This window comes from Molossus molossus, unplaced genomic scaffold (genome assembly GCF_014108415.1).
Source record: "Molossus molossus isolate mMolMol1 unplaced genomic scaffold, mMolMol1.p scaffold_m16_p_6, whole genome shotgun sequence".
Taxonomy (NCBI): Eukaryota; Metazoa; Chordata; class Mammalia; order Chiroptera; family Molossidae; genus Molossus; species Molossus molossus.
Genome location: NW_023425399.1, coordinates 33,349,724 through 33,368,841, shown reverse-complemented (window position 1 = coordinate 33,368,841; position 19,118 = coordinate 33,349,724).

Below are 19,118 nucleotides of genomic sequence, written 5' to 3'. Positions count from 1 at the left end.
CACAATAGCCCGTTCACTGCAATCCCTTCACTCGAACCACTTGAGTGGAACTGTGCTTCCTGCCAGGGCGCTGGCCCGCACAAAAAATGACAGCAATCTATTCTAAGGCAAATGTTGTGTTACACCATTGGTACCTCATTTAGTGTCAGTGGCTTGGTGTGAACATTCTGTGACATTAGTACAGGACCAGACGGGCAGTTCATTGTTTTCTTTAGGCCCATGGAGTATACACATGTCATAGGAGGTCTGGGCCACGAAAGATTTCCACTGTGGAGAACCCGGCAGCAAGGTACCAGACAGCGGTAATCACCCGCAGCAAACTTTCCCACTGGTGTTGAGAAAGCTTATACTTCAACACCAATGAGAAATATGCTCCAATTTATAGGAATCGAAACATCTGATTTTATTCCTGGGTGTGAGTAGGTAGTCAAGATAGAGAGGAATAGAAGAAGAAGGGAGGGGGGGATAAAAAAATTAAAAACTGAATTGCCATTTGACCCAGTGATCCCACTTCTAGGAATATACCCTAAGAAGCCTGAAATACCAATCAGAAAGAATATATGTACCCCCATGTTCATAGCAGCACTATTTACAATAGGTAAGATCTGGAAACAGCCCAAATGTCCATCAGTAGACGAATGGATAAAAAAGCAGTGGTACATATACACAATGGAGTGCTATGCAGCTGTAAGAAAGAAAGATATCTTATCCTTTGAGACGACTTCGAGGGACCTGGAAAGTATTATCCTAAGGGAAACAAGCCAAACAGAAAAAGAAAAGTATCATATGATCTCACTTAGTTGTGGAATATAATGAACACAACAGTCTGAGGAATGAGGTAGTCCCAAAAACATGGAAGTGGGGTACAGACTGACAATCCCCAGAAGAGAGGGTGGTCTTATATGCATGTATGCATGAACAACGGAGATGGACAACAAAGCTGGGGACAGGGTGGGGAAGGAGGGGGAGGGGGAAATCAGTGGGGAAAAAGGAGAAATATCTGTAACAGAAATAAATGAATTAATTAAAAAAAGAAGAAATACAAAATAAATAAAATCACTAGAAAAAAAAAAAAATGTCTATTGGATAAAGAAATATTCCAGGTAACAGGAGCTGAGTCATTTATGCATACGACCGTGTATTTTTGCTGTTTTTAGGAAATTTTCCAAAAAATACATTGAGTACTGACTTTCATGAAAATGCCATATATTGAATTCTTTGATATTCCAGATAAAAATGATCATCTATCATCACACTGGGCAACATACATCTTACCAGTACTCGGAACTTCTGGTTCCTACACAGAGCTGCTCCACAGTGGAGCCTGTGAGATTGCTGTGAGAGTGCCCATCCCCTGCAGTGCCTTTTCCCTCTCAGTCCTTCAGTTTAATCAGGCAGGCCTAAGAACCTAGAAGACTGAGTTTGTCAGGTCAACAGGATGTTTTCCAAGCCTCACTTACACAGATTTGCATGAATTTCAGAGTGAAGGCTTTGAGCCCTGTCTAAGAAAATAAAGTGGTTGTTATCTTTACTTCAGGATTAGGGTTTCTATAACAATAAAATCAGAGAGTTATAGTACAGTGGAAAGTACCCTCTGGACTTGGGCCTCAGCATTTCGTTCTTTCTTACTTGGTAGAACAATGCTATTAGGTTGACCTCTAAGGCCTCCTCCATTTCTAAACCTCTCTGACCCAAAATCCAACAGCAGCTCAAGAAACAAGTAATGCCAGTATATAAATTCTTCCAGAGAAGAGAGCAAGAAAAACCCCCCTCCTGACTCATTTTCTGAAGCCCTGATAGCAAAACCAGACAACGGCTGCATAAGAAAGGAAAATCACAGCCAATTCTATACATGAACACAGAGGCAAGAATCCTAAACAAAAAGAAGCAATCTGAATGTAGCAGATTAAAAAGAAAAAAAAAAAGAGCCAACTGAGATTTATCTGAAGAGTACAAGGTTGGTTTAAAAAAATCACTACATTAAATAAACTGAAATAGAAAAGAAGCACATGACCATTTTAATAGAGGCAGATAAAAATTAAATTAAAAAATTAGAAATCTGAGAATAGAAAGAAATTTCTTAATCTGAATATTACCAAAAAAATGTAATAAATGTGCTTAATGGTGAACCTGAGAAGTAATTTCTTTGAAACAGGTAGATAATGTAGACTGATTAAAATATCATTAAACTGCACAGCTGGTATGGCTCAGTAGACTGAGCATCGTTCCATGGAATGAGAGGGCCCGGTTCAATTCCCAGTCAGGGCACATGCCAGGGTTGTGGGCTTGATCCCAGTATGGGGTGTGCAGGAGGCAGCGGATGGATGTTTTTCTCTCACATCAATGTACCTATCTCTCACTCTCCCTTCCTCTCTCTCTCTAAAAAAAAAAAAAAATCAATAAAAACATACTTTAAAAAATACATAAAATATTATTAAACTAACATTCCACAAATGTAAAATATCTAGAAATAAGTTTAGTAAGATATGTACAAAAATTCCTCAAGTTGACCTACAAACTTAACATAATCCCAACCACAACCTTGAATGGGGAATCTAAGGAGGAGAAAATAAGACTTGAAAGAAGAAAAAAGAAAAGAAAAACAAAGGAGGAGGTTTGTCTTACCAGGCATAACACAAACTACTAAAATGCAATAGTAAATAAAATAATATATTAGCCAAGGGGTAAACAAACAGGCTGAAGGGACAGACTTCATAGACCAGAAACAAACTCGCACATTTATGGAAATAGATGATAGAAGCAGCACTGCAGATCGGAGAGAAATGAAGAGACTACAGTTGTCCCTCGCCACTTTGCGCTTTGACTCTCGTGGCTTCACTTTATCATGGTTTTTTCAAATATATTCATTAAAAAGTTGATCAAGACAGTGAAAATGATACAGCACGCTCTCTGTTGTCTGAGTCAATTATACACCCCTGTATTACAATTAAAATTAAAAGTTCTATACATATGGACTGTAGACCTATGTATTCAAGCACCCCCGCAAATCCTTCAACACCAGGTGCAACCACCGGGCCACTCCTTGTGTGTGGGCAATAACTTTTTGACAAAAAATTGGGTGTGGTGAAACCAAGCCAATCAGAGCATGCTGTTCACTGATTGGCTATCCTATCCTCTTCCTATCCTGGCCACCGATTGGCTCAGCCTCATGCAAGTTCCTTTCTCTCATACATGCTTCTACATCACTACGCATCAGAACCATCTTAGCTCTTTTAAGTGTTTGCGATTTCTGAGAACTTTTATCTAAGCCCCACGACAGCTCCTAAACACGCTGCTTCTTCTAAGCCTTCTGACAATGAAACCAAGCACCAGAGGAAGATGCTTACCACCAGGAGAAGGTGAAACTCTTGCATATGATAAAAAATGGCAAGAAAATCATGGAGGTTGCCCGCCATTACGACTTGAATGAGTCTACCATTCACTCCATCCATAAAGATGAAAGAACATCCGTGCAATGGCAACTGTCTCTTTCAATAAGGAAGCAAAGCACATCATGATAAGTCATAATAAGTTCATAGTGAAAACAGAGTCTGCCCTAGTCATCTGGATCAGTGACAGCTGCAAGAAAAACATTCCATTGGATTTGCTGGTCATCCAGGAGAAGGTGAGGCAGCTCTATCAGCACTTTACGGCAGACGAACCTCAACCAGGACCCTCTTCGGCAACGGTCATGGATTTCATGGTGAGCAAAGGTTGGTTTGAGAAGTTACAGAAGAAGTATCATCTGAAGAGTGTCATTTTTCACGGAGAAGCTGCATCTGCTGACCAGCCTGCAGCAGAGGACTATATGAACAACACGTTCCAGAAGATCCTTGAGGAGGGTGAGTATCACCCAGAACAGGTGTCCTTAACTGATGAGGATCTGGTGGAGTTGACTAAATCTGTGAGTGAGGTGGAGGATGAGCAGCCAGAGGTTCCTGGGGGTCAGGAGGAAGAAGTTGGCTTTACACTTGAGCATCTCTCGCAAGTGGTGAGAACTATTAAGGTAGTACAGGACATGATTGGCAAATGGGACCCACAAATGATGCATCCATTGTTCCAGAATGCACTTGATGGAGCGATAGAACCCTACAAAAGCCTCCTCACGCATATGCAAAGACAGCGCCAGCAACTGCCTATCACAATGTTCTTCAACCGCACACCCAGACACCCACTGCCTACTCCTAGTACTCCAACAGAAGAAGATTACGACGCACCTGCTGAAGATACTGCACCACCTGAAGACTCTCCTACTGAGGTCATGCCTTCAGAGGAACAGTAAACTTACTCTATTTTTTTTTTATCCTCACCGGAGGACATTTTTCCATTTTCTGTTCAGGTAGAGTGGAAGGGAGAGAGAGAGAGAGAGAAACATCGATGTGAAAGAAACACATCGAGTGGCTGCCACCCGCACAACCGACCAGGGCCGGGGACAAACTGCAACCGAGATACGCGCCCTTAGCGGGAACCGAACCCGGGTCTCTCAGGACCACAGGCCGACGCTCTAACCACTGAGCCAAACGGGCCAGGGCAGTAAACTTACTCTTCTTTGCTGTGCAGTACCTCTCTTCATCTTCATCGCTTCATCATCGAAAAAGTTGCACTATTTTCATAGGTTAGTTGTTGTGTGTAAGAACTGTGTGTGTGTATGTAATTAAATGTACAATAATAATAATATATTTGTAACATCTAATATGTCTTATTTTCTCTTATTTTGTCTACTATATTGGGTAATACAAGAGTAATGGTGACTAAAGGGTGTTATTTCTTGTGTAGAGGGTTCTAATAATGTTTAAAAAAAACGTATTTAGAAGGTTATAAACAGGTTTTCTATGCTCTAACTGCGAAAATATACAATTTATAAATAAAGAATCCTATTTCGTGGAAATTCATTTATCGCAGTAGAGTCTGGAACTGATTAACCGCGATAAATGAGGACTGACTGTATTCATTCAATGAATTGTAGTCCAACACCTCCTTATCCATTTGGAAAAGAATAAAACTGGACCACTATTTTATACAACAGAAAAATCAATTACAGATGGGCTAAAAACTCACATGTGGAAAATTAGAACCTTCTCAAAAATATTTTCATGAACTCAGAGTAAGAAAGACGTTTTTTAACCAGATACAAAAACTTCAAACCACAAAGAGAAAGAATGGTAGGTCTGGCTATATTAAAATTAAAACATCTCTACAGACTGGAAGAAAATATTTGCAAGCCACATATCTGACAAAGGACATACAAATTAGATTATATAAGAACTCTCAAAACTCAAAAGTAAAAATACAAAAAATCCAGTCAGAAAATGGGCAAAAGACATAAACAGGTAGCTAATCAAACATGACATATATATATGGTAAACAAGCATATGAAAAGATTCAACATCATCAGCCATCAAGGAAATACAAAATAAAACCACAATGTGGTATCACTACATACCTATCAGAAGGGCAAATACATTCTAGTGATAACACCAAATGGTGAGGATGCAGAGGAAATGGACTTCTCATACATTGCTGGTGGACTGTAAAAGTGGTACAACCACTCTGGGAAAGAGATTGGCAGTTTCTTATAAAACTACACATGCACTTACCATATGACCCAAAAATTTCACTCCTAGGAATTTATCCCACAGAAATGAAAATATAGCCTCACATAAAAATTAATACCCAAATGTTCACAGCAACTTTATTCATAATAGCCAAAAACTGGAAACAATCCAGATATCATTCCATGGGTGAACGGTTAAGCAGACTGTGGTATATCTATACTCGGTAATAAAATAGAATGATACATGTAACAACTTGAATGGATCTCAAGAAAATTATACTGAGTAAAAAAAAGACAAACTGAAAAGGTGATATAATGTATGATTCCATTTACATAACATTCTTGAAATAACAAAATCATAGAAATGAAGACCAGATTAGTGGTTGCCAGGGGTTAGAGATGGGGAAGGGTGTGTGACTATAAGAGGTAGCAGGAGGGAGACTAGGGCGGTGGAGTTCTATACCTTGACTGTAGTGTCAGTTACATGAATAGACACATGATAAAACTGCACAGAACTAAATAAATGCATGTAAAACTGGTTAAATCTATTAAGCTCCATGGACTGTTCCAATGTCAACTCTCTGGTTTTACTATTTGCACTATAGTTATATAAGATGTCACTGCTGGGGGAACTGAGTGAAGGGTACACTTTTTTTTTTTTTTTTTTTTTTTTTTTTTTAATCCTCACCCGAGGATATTTTTCCATTTTTTGTACAGATAGAGTGGGAGGGAGAGAGAGAGAGAGAAACATCGACGTGAAGGGACACATCGAGTGGCTGCCACCCACACGACCAACTAGGGCCGGGGACAAACTGCAACCGAAGTACGTGCCCTTAGCGGGAACCGAACCCGGGTCTCTATGGACCGCAGGCCGACGCTCTAACCGCTGAGCCAAACCGGCCAGGGCAAGGGTACACTTTTTTGACAACTTCCTGTGAATCTATAATTATTTAAAAATAAAAAGATTAAAAATTTAAAACTTCTAGCCCTGGCCAGTTTTGCTCAGTGGTTAGAGCATCGGCCTGCGGTCCAGAGAGACCCAGGTTCAGTTACCACTAAGGGTGTGTACATCGGTTGCAGTTTGTCCCCGGCCCTAGTTGGCAGCCACTCGATGTGTCCCTTTCACGTCAATGTTTCTCTCTCTCTCTCTCTCTCTCTCTCTTTCTCTCTCTCTCTCTTTTCTTATCTCTCCCTCCCACTCTATCTGAACAAAAAATGAAAAAATGTCCTCAGGTGAAGATAAAAATAAAAAATAAAATAAAAAATTTAAAACTTCTGTTCGTCAAAATACATATAAAGAAATGGGAGGTAATCATAAACTGGGAGAACATAGTTATAAGATATATAACCAGAAACAGAGTATGCAAAATAAAACAATCATAGAAAAACAGGCAAAAGTGGTGCCAAGAGCAAGGTACCGTCTCCCAGCCAAGCCTCTGGCAAGGTGGTGTGGGATAGAGGTGGGAGAGTTTCCTGATCCCTTTGTTTTTGTTTGTTTGTTTGTTTGTTTGTTTGTTTTTTATCCTCACCCGAGGACATTTTTCCATCTTTTGTTCAGATAGGGTGGGAGAGGAAGAGAGGAAGAGAGAGAGAGAGAGAAACATCGAGTGGCTGCCTCCCGCATGACCCAACCAGGGCCGGGGACAAACTGCAACTGAGGTACGCGCCCTTAGCAGGAACCGAACCCAGGTCTCTCTGGACCATAGGCCGACGCTCTAACCGCTGAGCCAAATCGGCCAGGGCTCCTGATCCCTTTTTTTATTTATGCCTTGACAACCACTGTGCAACATCCAGTCATGAGCTTCTTACCTCCTGTAGGGAGGTGAAAATAATGTCCCTCAACATTCTTTTATAAAAGCTGAGAAGCATGAAGTCTAAATACAGAAAGACCATTTACCAGGAAATCTGGGGACAGCACACACACTGCTCTCTTCTCTTATTGCATGCACACAGCTGGCATCTGGGACAGAATAGATAACAGCCACAGACTACCCCATGGGAAGGCAAAATCATTATTTGCCAGGAGGTCCCAGACCCCAAAGATCTGGTTATCCTAAAGGCTCCCATACAACCATGTCCTCTTCAAGTACCTCCTGTCTCCATCCTTGCATGCCTCCATCCCAAAACTATCACTAGAGGTACCTAAGCAGGGGTCCCCTACTCAAAACTTCTCAATGGGGTCTTCCCCAGCATCACAGTCCGTCCCTCTGTCAGCTCCTTCCAACACCTCCATCTCACAGCTCAGGCACCTTCACAGTTTCAATGCCTCCACAAAGCCAAACTCTGAAATACACCCTTGAATATGCCGCTCCAGCTCTCCCCACCTTCACTTAGGCATGCTGCACTACAGGATGTCCTCTTTCCTAAGGCAAGTTATCCTCTGAAACCCAACTCAGACGCCACCTGTTTCTTGGAGCTACCCATGAATCTCAGAGTGAGCAGATCCCTTCTCCGGCCACACCTGCACCTTACACCACCTCTACCCTCACACTTAGCTCACCAAATTACATATAACTCGGATCCTCAGTCTCTTTCCCCTGCCTGACTGACTATAAATTTCTTGAAGCACATTCTTGTTCTCTTTGATACCTGGTGCAAGTATGGGTCAAAAGTTTGCTGACTTGAGTCTGTTGCTGTTACTAAATCAGCAGCTACGGACTATTATTATTTTTTAGATATAAACCTATTTATCTAATGCATCTTTACTGTCCCCAAATCCCAAATTCCACACTAGGTCTTTTCAAAGGGAGGTCAAAGCACTGGACCTATTTCAATACATAAATAACACTTAAACTATATGTATCATGAAGCCAAAGTTGAGAGACTTGTAGTACATATAAAAATGTAAACAGAAGATCAAAGTGCTTTGTATTGAAAATAATGGGCAACAGAAATGTTTTTTAGTACATACTTTCTTTTGTCTTTAAAATACTGACATTCTACACATTCATTTGAATGAAAAAGATAGTATTAGCCTCTGTATTAGGTTTTATCCTAGGAATATCCTGAGATTTTTCTATACTTGTTTTACTGATCACTAGCAAGTAAATGTGCACACATACAACAAGCAAGTATGCATCTTAAAATTTTACTTTGCCAGGCCTTTAAGGTTACTTTCAGGACGGAGCAGCATGCTCCGTGCCCAGGGTCTAAAGCATAAATGTTAACAAGCCTTGCTATCAGAGCTGCCAGTTCAAATCTAAATTCAGTGGAAATTTTATTTTATTGCATGTTTTTCAGAAGATCAGGACAATCTCCAAAATGGTCAATTTTCCAAATATCTGAAAGCATATAATTTGCATAAGTATGCTGACAAGTTAAAGTATATTATAAATCTCATAAAATACTGTCTCATTCTCTATTACTTTATTCCTGAGCCCATTTCCTCTGGCCTGAAAACAGGCATTCTTTCACAAACAGGAGACTTTGATAGCATATGACCCCACCAAAAATGCGTGCATGTGTGTCTTTAGTAGAACGGGAAAGATCCTAAAATCCTTAAGAAAATTAATTTGGGGAGGGAATGGAAGTAGATTAAACAATATCACATGATTGTCCTGTCATTTAAATACAAAGCAGAGATAAACTGTAATAAAGAAAGTCAATGACCTTCTAGATTATTCAGTGGGAAAAGCCAAAGCACTCTGAAATTCACATTTGTCTTCCTTTTAGTGTTGTTGGCCTGTGTAACAAGCCAAAGCCACCACTCCAGATTAAAAGCCCAGAAAATATCACAGGTTTCTAACCTCTGGATTTCAAATTTTATCAAGAAAATTATTATATCTCCTCCTATGATCTTAAAAAAAACTTTCCTTAGCTATGGGAGCAGAATCTGAAAATGACAAAGGCCTAGAACTGCTGAAGGAAGAACTGTAAGTCAAGAATGAGAAATTGTTTCATTCCTTGTCTACCCCCATCCAATTTTATCACCAAAAAAAAAAAAAAGTATTAAGGAAGGAATTCCAAACTTTAACAAAATACCAAGGAAAAATGACAAATGAGCAAAGATCTTGCTGGTGACAGCCTAGATAAAGTTTGAAAAGGCAATTTCAGTGTAAAAAAGGATCACCTTTTCCCATTATTCATATTGGAATTCTGAAAGACAAAGTCTGCTTAAAAAAGCGGGGGAAAAAAACTGGGAAGCTCCAATAGAAGGGAGATAATGCAAACTGGCAACAACAACAAAAGTTAGATCTTTTTTTCTTTTCTTTGTCTTTAACATATTGGTCAAATATTGAAATTCTCTACTATGATTGATTCCACAGAACAGTCATTTTAGTCACTCAATACCCTTAACTCAGTCAGTTCACCCATGATCTGGGCCTCCCCTTTCTGCTGTGCCCAAAGAAAATCCCCACCCAGAGCTGTATAGAATGCTTCACAAATAGACAACATCTACTTTTTAATACTTTGTCAGAAACAGACATAGGCACCACAACACGAGGCAGTCACATCCTCAGGTTCTGTAAAAGGCACGGGTTCAAATTATGCCCCTCCATGGGACCTCTGACAGGCTATTCAACTCCTGTAAATCTCGGCTTTTTTATCTATGATAATGAGTGTTTATCTCAAGGGTCTTCTGAGGATTATGTGAGATTAGATTACGTGTAGTATTTGATACAGTGCCTGGGGCACAGTGAGTGCTCAGTCTCTGTTAATCATAATTACTATCAACATGGACAGCACATAATCAATCCAAGCCCCACTATGATAACTACTGTTTTCCAGTCACCTTCCCCATAGAAAAAAAGCTTCTGATAATCATTAATGCAATAATCTTAAAATCTAATACTTTGGATGTAAAAACTCTAGACATGGAGTGCAGATCATTGATTGCTGTGGGTGGAGTGGTGGAGGGTCACTACAAAGAGGTATCAGAAGGGAATTGGGAGGGGGAGGCGATGGAACAGTTTTGCATCCTGATTGAGATGATGATTATAAGATCAATGTATTGGGCCCTGGCCGGTTTGGCTCAGCGGTTAGAGAGTCGGCCTGCAGTCCAGAGAGACCCGGGTTCGGTTCCCGCTAAGGGCATGTACCTTGGTTGCAGTTTGTCCCCGGCCCTGGTTGGGTCGTGTGGGTGGCAACCACTCGATGTGTCCCTTTCACATCGATGTTTCTCTCTCTCTCTCTCTCTCTCTCTCTTTCTCTCTCTCTCTCTCTCTCTCTCTCTCTCTGTCTCTCTCTCTCTTCCTCCCATTCTATCTGAACAAAATATCAAAAAAATGTCCTCAGGTGAGGATAAAAAAAAAAAAAAAAAAAAAGATCAATGTATTGGTCAAAACTCATGAAACTTACACCTAAAAGACTACATTCTACCACATGTAAATTAAAAATATTTTTAAACCACAAAACCAAAAAATCCAATCATTTCTAATTAAAGACCAAATCAAAATAATGACACAATTGAATGTTTAAATGCCCAAGATATTATAACTGCAATATTCTATATATTATTCTATAACTAACAGAAGACATATCCAATTTTAGTTACAAGCTCTGATTTATTCAAGCATAAAATGTCATTAACATAATAAACATGAGATACTACTTTGCTATAATAGAAACAAAAAGACTTTGGAAATGTATCTACATAAATCAACACTAGATATGACTAGTACTGCCCATTTATGGACAAAAAGGAGTTTTATGAGATTTTTGGCTTGACTTCATAGATCTCTATTTTGCTGCTTAATGAATAGGTTACTTAAGGTATATGCGTTATTGTTCTTAATCCCTAAAAAGTGATATATAAATAATAAACTTTAAAAATTTAATAAAGCTTAATATGACTAGACATGTACACATCACATCGACAATAGACTAAAATGTCAATGCATACATTTTGCATTTTAAGAAAGCCAAAATATGATTCACTCAGAAAACAATTCATAAATTGCACAATGGCAAATGTAAAGTCCCAATACAAACACATTTTATCTCTGTCACCTCCTGCTTCACTGTATGTATAAGTTTTGGCCACCAAATTAGACTTTTTTTTTTTGCCAATTCAAATAAACTGGAGAAGAACAAGGCAATGTAAAATGAACACTGTGAAAATAAAAACAACCCAAATGCCCTTCAACTGGTGAAGGTATAAACAAATTACTGTATAATCCACGCAATCAAACACTACTCAGCAATGAAAAAGTAATGAATTATTGATACTTATAAAAACAAAATGAGCTCTCAATTACGATGAGTGAGAGAAGCTCCTCCACACCCCCACCCCCAAGAAAAAGTAATAGATCCTACAGTAAGATTCCATTTAGATAAAATCCCCAGTAAAAAGATAGATAGATAGATAGATAGATAGATAGATAGATACATAGATAGATACATAGATAGATAGATAGATAGATAGATAGATAGACAGACAGACAGACAGACAGACAGACAGAGGACAAAGGGATTACCAGGGCAAGAGAAATCTTTTGGGGGTAATAAATGTTATTTTGATTGTACTGATGGTTTAACTGGAGGATACATGTAAAACATATCAAATTGTGTACTTTAAATATGAGCAGTTTATTGTATGACAATTAAACCTCAATAAAGTTGTTTAAAAAGAAAGATCAGACCTGCCGGTGTGGCTCAGTGGTTGACAACCGGCCCATGCATGAAGAGGTCATTGGTTCAATTCCAGGTCAGGGCACATAGGTGTGCAGGAGGCAGCCAATGAATGTTTCTCTCACATTGATGTTTCTATTTCTCTTCCTCTGCCTTAAAAATCAATGGAAACATATTTAAAAAAGAAAAGATCATTTAAAGAAAAACAAAACAGATTCCAAAATGGCAGCAGAGTGAATGGAAGCTACAAAGACCATCTCCCAGGAGCAAACTGGAATTACAACTAAAATAAAGACAAATCATTGGTAAAAAGCGACAGAAAAGCAGCTTGCAAGAACCATATATCCAGGGACACTGAATCGATCCTAGTAGGATTGCGGAGGTGCGAGAGGAGGGCTGGGAGCCCACCAACAGCAGCTGTCTTACCGGTGAGCAGCGCCCTCGGGGTTAGACTCCCAAGAAGCTCCACAGTGCAGAGACAGGACAGAGCGCTAACATAGCCACAGCCACTTACCTTACAGGGAGGGCAGACTGGACCAGAACAGTGTGAGGACACTAGGGATTTGGAGGGCACTGACAGCTTTTGCTGAGTTGTGGCCATGCAGGACAGTGGCCAGCTTACTCCTTTCAGGGCTCTGGGGAGAAGTGGCGGCCCCTCCCTGGGAGATTCAAACCCACCCTGGTGAGCCATTGAAATGCAAATTAAGGCTCATTAACAACCAGCATCTGCCCCACCCTTGGGAAATCCCCTTACGCTAAACACCTGAGGGAGTTTTTCATTCAAATGAGAACCCAAGGCTCTTCAAGTAACCACTACTGATAGCCTCCAGGCAAAATGCTAAATGATAACTGAATCATTCCTGGGCTTGCAACTCTGCCAAGGAAAGTAATACTGGACAATGGTGTTTAAAGTGGGTCCTCACACGCTCAACCAAATCCAGTAGAGGGAGCCACAAACAGCAGAACACTAACACCCACAGGGAAAATTTGGCAGGCTCCACTGAGATAGACAAAATGGTAAAACAAAGAAACGAATGTCAAATGAAAGAACAAGAGACCTCTATCAAAGATGAGATAAATGAAGTAAAGTTAAGCAACTGAACAGAGCTAGAATTCAGAGGAATGATGTTGAGGAAGCACAACAGCATGAGTAAAGACATCAACACCATGAGTAAAGAAATGGAAACGATGAATATCAACCAATTGGAAATTTAAAACCACCAGAAAGAAATGAAGAATTGACATAGCAGAAATAAAGAACACATTGGAAAGTCTAAACAGCAGAGTAGAGGAAGATGAGGACCAGAGCAGTGAATTAGAAAACAGGGTAGAAAAAAATCAACCAATCAGAAAACCAAAAAGAAAAAACCTCAATTAAGAAACAGAAAGACAGCTTAAGAGAATTGTGGCACAACTGGAAACATAATAACACTTGCATCATAGGAGTCCCCGAAAATGAAGAAAATGAGCAAGGGTTAGAGAATATATTTGAAAAAATAGTGACAGAAAACTTCCCTAATTTGGTGAAGGAAAAAAGCATTCAAGTTCAAGAAGTCCCCTGGCTGGTTTGGCTCAGTGGTTAGAGCAATTGGCCTATGTTCCACACAGACCCAGGTTTGATACCCGCTAAGGGCATGTACCTCGGTTGCAGTTTGTCCCCGGCCCTGGTTGGGTCATGTGGGTGGCAACCACTCGATGTGTCCCTTTCACATCGATGTTTCTCTCTCTCTCTCTCTCTCTCTCTCTCTCTCTCTCTCTCTCTCTCTCTCCTCCCTCCCTCCCTCTCTCCCTCCCACTCTATCTGAACAACAAACAAAAAAATGTCCTTGGGTGAGGATTTAAAAAAAAAAAAAAAAAGAAGCACAGAGAGCCCCAAATAAGAAGAACCCAAGCAGGCCCACACTAAGACACAGAGTAATTAAAATGCCAAAAATTAAAGACAAAGAGAGAATCCTAAAGGCAGCAAGAGATAAGCAACAGATTACTACAAAGGAGCCACCATAAGGCTCTCAGCTGACTTCCCAACAAAAGAGGACAGGCCAGAAGGGAATGGCATAAAGTAATCAAGATCATGAAAAACAAGAATCTGAATTCAAGACTACTCTACCCAGCAAGGCTATCATTCAAAATAGAATGTCAAATAAAGAGCTTCCCAGACACACACAAAAAAAGGCTAAGGAAATATATTAGCACCAAACATTTCAGCACTGCAAGAAATGTTAAAAGAACTGCTGTAATCAGTAGAAGAAATAGGAAGAAAAATACAACCACACTAAACAAAAAAGGCAATAAATAAGTACATATTAATTATCACCTTAAATGTGAAAGCATTGAATGCTCCCATAGAAAAATATGGAGTAGCTGATTGGATAAGAAACCATGACTCATATACAGTATATGTTGTTTACAAGAGACCCACCTCACAACAAAAGACTCACATAGGTTGAAAGTGAAGAGATGGGAAAAAATTTTTCAAGCAAATGGAAAGAAAACAAAAGCTGGGGTAGCAATACTCATATCTGATAAAATGTATTTCAAAATGAAGGCCATAACTAGAGACAAAGAAGGCCACTACATAATATTAAAAGGATCTATCCAACAGGAAGATATAACCTTAATAAACATATATGCACCCAATACAGGAGCACCAACATATATTAAAAATCCTCTGAAAAACTTCAAAGGAGAAATCAACAGCAATACTATCATAACAGGGACTTCAACATGCCACTGACATCACTGGATAGATCCTCTAGACAAAAATTAGCAAGGAAACAGAGACTCTAAAGAAAGAACTAGACAAAGTGGATTTAATAGATATCTACAAAGAATTGCAGCCCAAAACTACAGAATTCACATTCTTCTCAAGTGCACATGGGACGTTCTCAAAGATAGACCACATGTTAGGACACAAACTAAGTCTCTACAAGTTCATGAAGACTGAAATCATATCAAGCATCGTCTCAGATCACAATGGCATGCAACTACAAATCAATTACAACAAGAACATGCAAAGACATTGGAACACATGGAGGCTAAATAGTATGTTATTAAACTATGAATGGGTTACCGAGGAGATCAAGAAAGAAATTAAAACCTTCCTGGAAACCAATGAAAATGAACACACAACAACACAAAATCTATGGGATGCAGCAAAAGCAGTTCTGAGAGGGAAGTTCATAGCACTACAGGCCTACCTCAAGAAACAAGAAAAATTTCTAATAGATTATCTAACCTCACAACTTAAAAAACTAGAAAGCAAACAAAAAGAAAATCCCAGAGCAAATAAAACGAAGAAAATAGCAAAGATCAGAGCAGAAATAAATGACATAGAGACCAACAAAACAATTCAAAGGATCAATGAAACAAAGACCTGGTTTTTCAAAAAGATAAACAAGATTGATGGACCCTTAGCTAGACTCACCAATAAACAAAGAGAGAGAACCCAAATACACAAAATCAGAAATGAAAGAGGAGAAGAAGCAACTGACACCACAGAAATACAAAATATTGTTAACAACTACTATGAACAATTATATGGCAACATTTGACAATGTAAGCGAAATGGACAAATTTCTAGAAACACATAGTCCCAAAATTGGACCAGGAAGAGATAGAAAACTTGAACAGGCCAATAACAAGGCAGGATATTCAAGATGTAATCAAGACCCTCCCAGCAAACAAAAGCCCAGGCTCAGATGGCCTCACAGGGGAGTTTTACTGAACATTCAAAGAACTAACATCCATTCTCCTCAAACTATTTTAAAAATTCAAGAATAAGGAAGACTTCCAAACTTGTTTTATGAGGCCACCATAATTCTAATTCCAAAACCAGAGAAAGACACTACAAAGAAAGAAAACTACAGGCCAATATCCCTGATGAACATAGATGCCAAAATCCTGAACAAAATACCAGCAAAGAGAATGCAGCAATACTCCAAAAAAATTACTCACCATGACCAAGTGGGATTCATCCCAGGGATGCGAGGCTGGTACAATATTCGCAAATCAATAAATGTGATACACCACATAAATAAAATGAAGAATAAAAAACATATGATCATATCAATAAAAGCTGAAAAAACATTCAACAAAATCCAGCACCCATTTCTGATAAAAACGCTCAGCAATGTGGGAATAGAGGGATGATATCTCAACATAATAAAGGCCATATATGAAAGACCTACAGCTAACATCATACTCAATGGACAGAAACTAAAAGCATTGCCTTTAAGAACAGGAACAAGACAGGGATGCCCACTTTCGCCACTCTTACTTAACATAGTACTGGAAGTCTTAGCCACAGCAATCAGACATGAAGTAAAAATGAACGGGATCCAAACTGGAAAGGAGAAAGTGAAACTGTCTTTATTTGCAGATGACATGATATTATACATAGAAAACCCTAAAGACTCCATCAAAAATCTACTAGACTTAATAAATAAGTTTGGCAAAGTAGCAGAATACAAAATTAACGTCAAGAAATCGATGGCATTTGTATACACCAATGATGAACTCACAGAAACAGAAACTGAAAGAACAATCCCATTTACCATTGCTGCAAAAAAATTAAGATACCTAGGAATAAACTTAACCAAAGACGTAAAGGACCTATTTGCAGAAAACTACAGGACATTCAAAAAATAAGTAGAGGAAGATATAAAAAAGTGGAAGCACACACCTTGTTCATGGATTGGAAGAATTAACATCATTAAAATGTCCATACTACCTAAAGCAATCTATAGATTCAATGCAATCCCCATCAAAATACCAATGACATATTTCATAGAACTAGAACAAATACTTCAAAAGTTTATATGGAACCAAATAAGACCCCAAATAGCCACAGCAATCTTGAAAAAGAAGGACAAAGTAGGTGGGATCACAATACCAGATATCAGGTTATACTACAAAGCTACTGTAATCAAAACAGCCTGGTACTGGCACAAGAACAGGTATAGAGACCAGTGGAACAGAACAGAGAACCCAGAAATGGACCCAAGACATTATGCTCAAGTAATATTTGACAAAGGAGGCAAGAGCATACAATGGAATAAAGACAACCTCTTTAATAAATGGTGTTGGGCCCTGGCCGGTTTGGCTCAGCGGTTGGAGCGTCGGCCTGCGGTACAGAGAGACCGGGGTTCGGTTCCCGCTAAGGGCACATACCTCGGTTGCAGTTTGTCCCCAGCCCTGGTTGGTCATGCGGGTGGCAGTCACTCGATGTGTCCCTTCATGTCGATGTTTCTCTCTTTCTCCCCTCTTCTCTCTCCCTCCCGCTCTATCTGAACAAAAAATGGAAAAATGTCCTCGGGTGAGGATAAAAAAAAATAAAATAAAATAAAGTAAATGGTGTTGGGAAAATTGGACAGCTACATGCAAAAAAATGAAACTAGATCATTAACTTACACCATACACAAGAATAAATTCAAAATGGATAAAAGACTTAAATGTGACCCATGAGTCCATAAAAATCCTAGAAGAAAATGTAGGCAACAAAATTAGGGTCATCATCGCAGCAGAATTTTCACTGATACATCACCTAAGGCAACAGAAACAAAGGAGAAGATGAACACATGGGACTACATCAAACTCAAAAGCTTCTGCACAGCAAAAGAAACAACCACCAAAATGGAAAGGCAACCCACTGTATGGGAGAGCATCATTGCCAAAGATACATCAGATAAGGAGTTAATTTCCAAAATATATCGAGTACTCATACAACTCAACAAAAGGAAGACAAAGAACCCAATTGAAAAATGGGCAGAGGAGCTGAATAGACACCTCTCAAAACAGGATATACAAATGGCCAAGAGACATATGAAGAAATGCTCAACATCACTAATCATCAGAGAGAGGCAAATTAAAACAACTATGAGGTATCACTTCACACCTGTCAGAATGGCTACCATCAACAAATCATCAAACAATAAGTGTTGGTGGGAATGCAGACTGGTGCAGCCACTAAGGAAAACACTATGGTGTTACCTCAAAAAATTAAAAATTGAACTTCCATTTGACCCAGTGATCCCACTTCTAGGAATATACTCTAAGAAGCCTGAAACACCAATCTGAAAGAATATATGTACCCCCATGTTCATAGAAGCACATTTACAATAGCTAAGATCTGGAAACAGCCCAAGTGTCCATCAGTAGACGAATGGATAAAAAAGCTGTGGTACATATACACAATGGAGTACTATGCAGCTGTAAGAAAGATAGATCTCTTATCCTTTGAGACGACATGGAGGGATCTGGAAAGTATTACCCTAAGCGAAACAAACCAATCAGAGAAAGACAAATACCACATGATCTCACTTATTTGTGGAATACTATAATGAACATAACAGTCTGAGGATTAGCGTAGACCCAGAGACTTGGAAGTAGGGTAAAGACTGACAACTCTCAGAAGAGCGGGTGGTGCAGGGTGGGAAGAGATAAACCACAGAACTTATATGCATGTATGCATAACCAATGGACAAGGACAATGAAGCCGGGATGGGATGGGGGGTATGGAGAGGAGGGTGTCAATGGGGAAATAAAAAATAAAAAAATAAGAAAAATAAAACATTTTCCTGGCCTAGTACAGGTTATACCTCGGAAATAATTTGGGTTAGGTTCCAGACCACCATAATAAACCATATATTACAATCTTTTTGCTGGTGGAGGGTTTTGTCTTCCATTTGTAAAACAACTCAAAACCTGTGAAGTACAATAAAATGATCCTCAATACAAGGAATGGTATGCCTGTATATGAAAATCAGAATGAATTTTGCACTTATGAAATCCTGTTCTTTCTCATATTCACAGGATATAAGTATCCAATACCTTTGCAACACTCACGAGTCCAAATAAAAAACAACAGCGTCTTCTTTTCCCAATTAATAGATGGAGGGAGAAGAGACAGAAAGGCTGGACAACTTGCTTAGGACAGAGAATAAATGAATGTAAATTGATTGATTACTGGGAAGGTGATTCACCACATTCCCAGTCC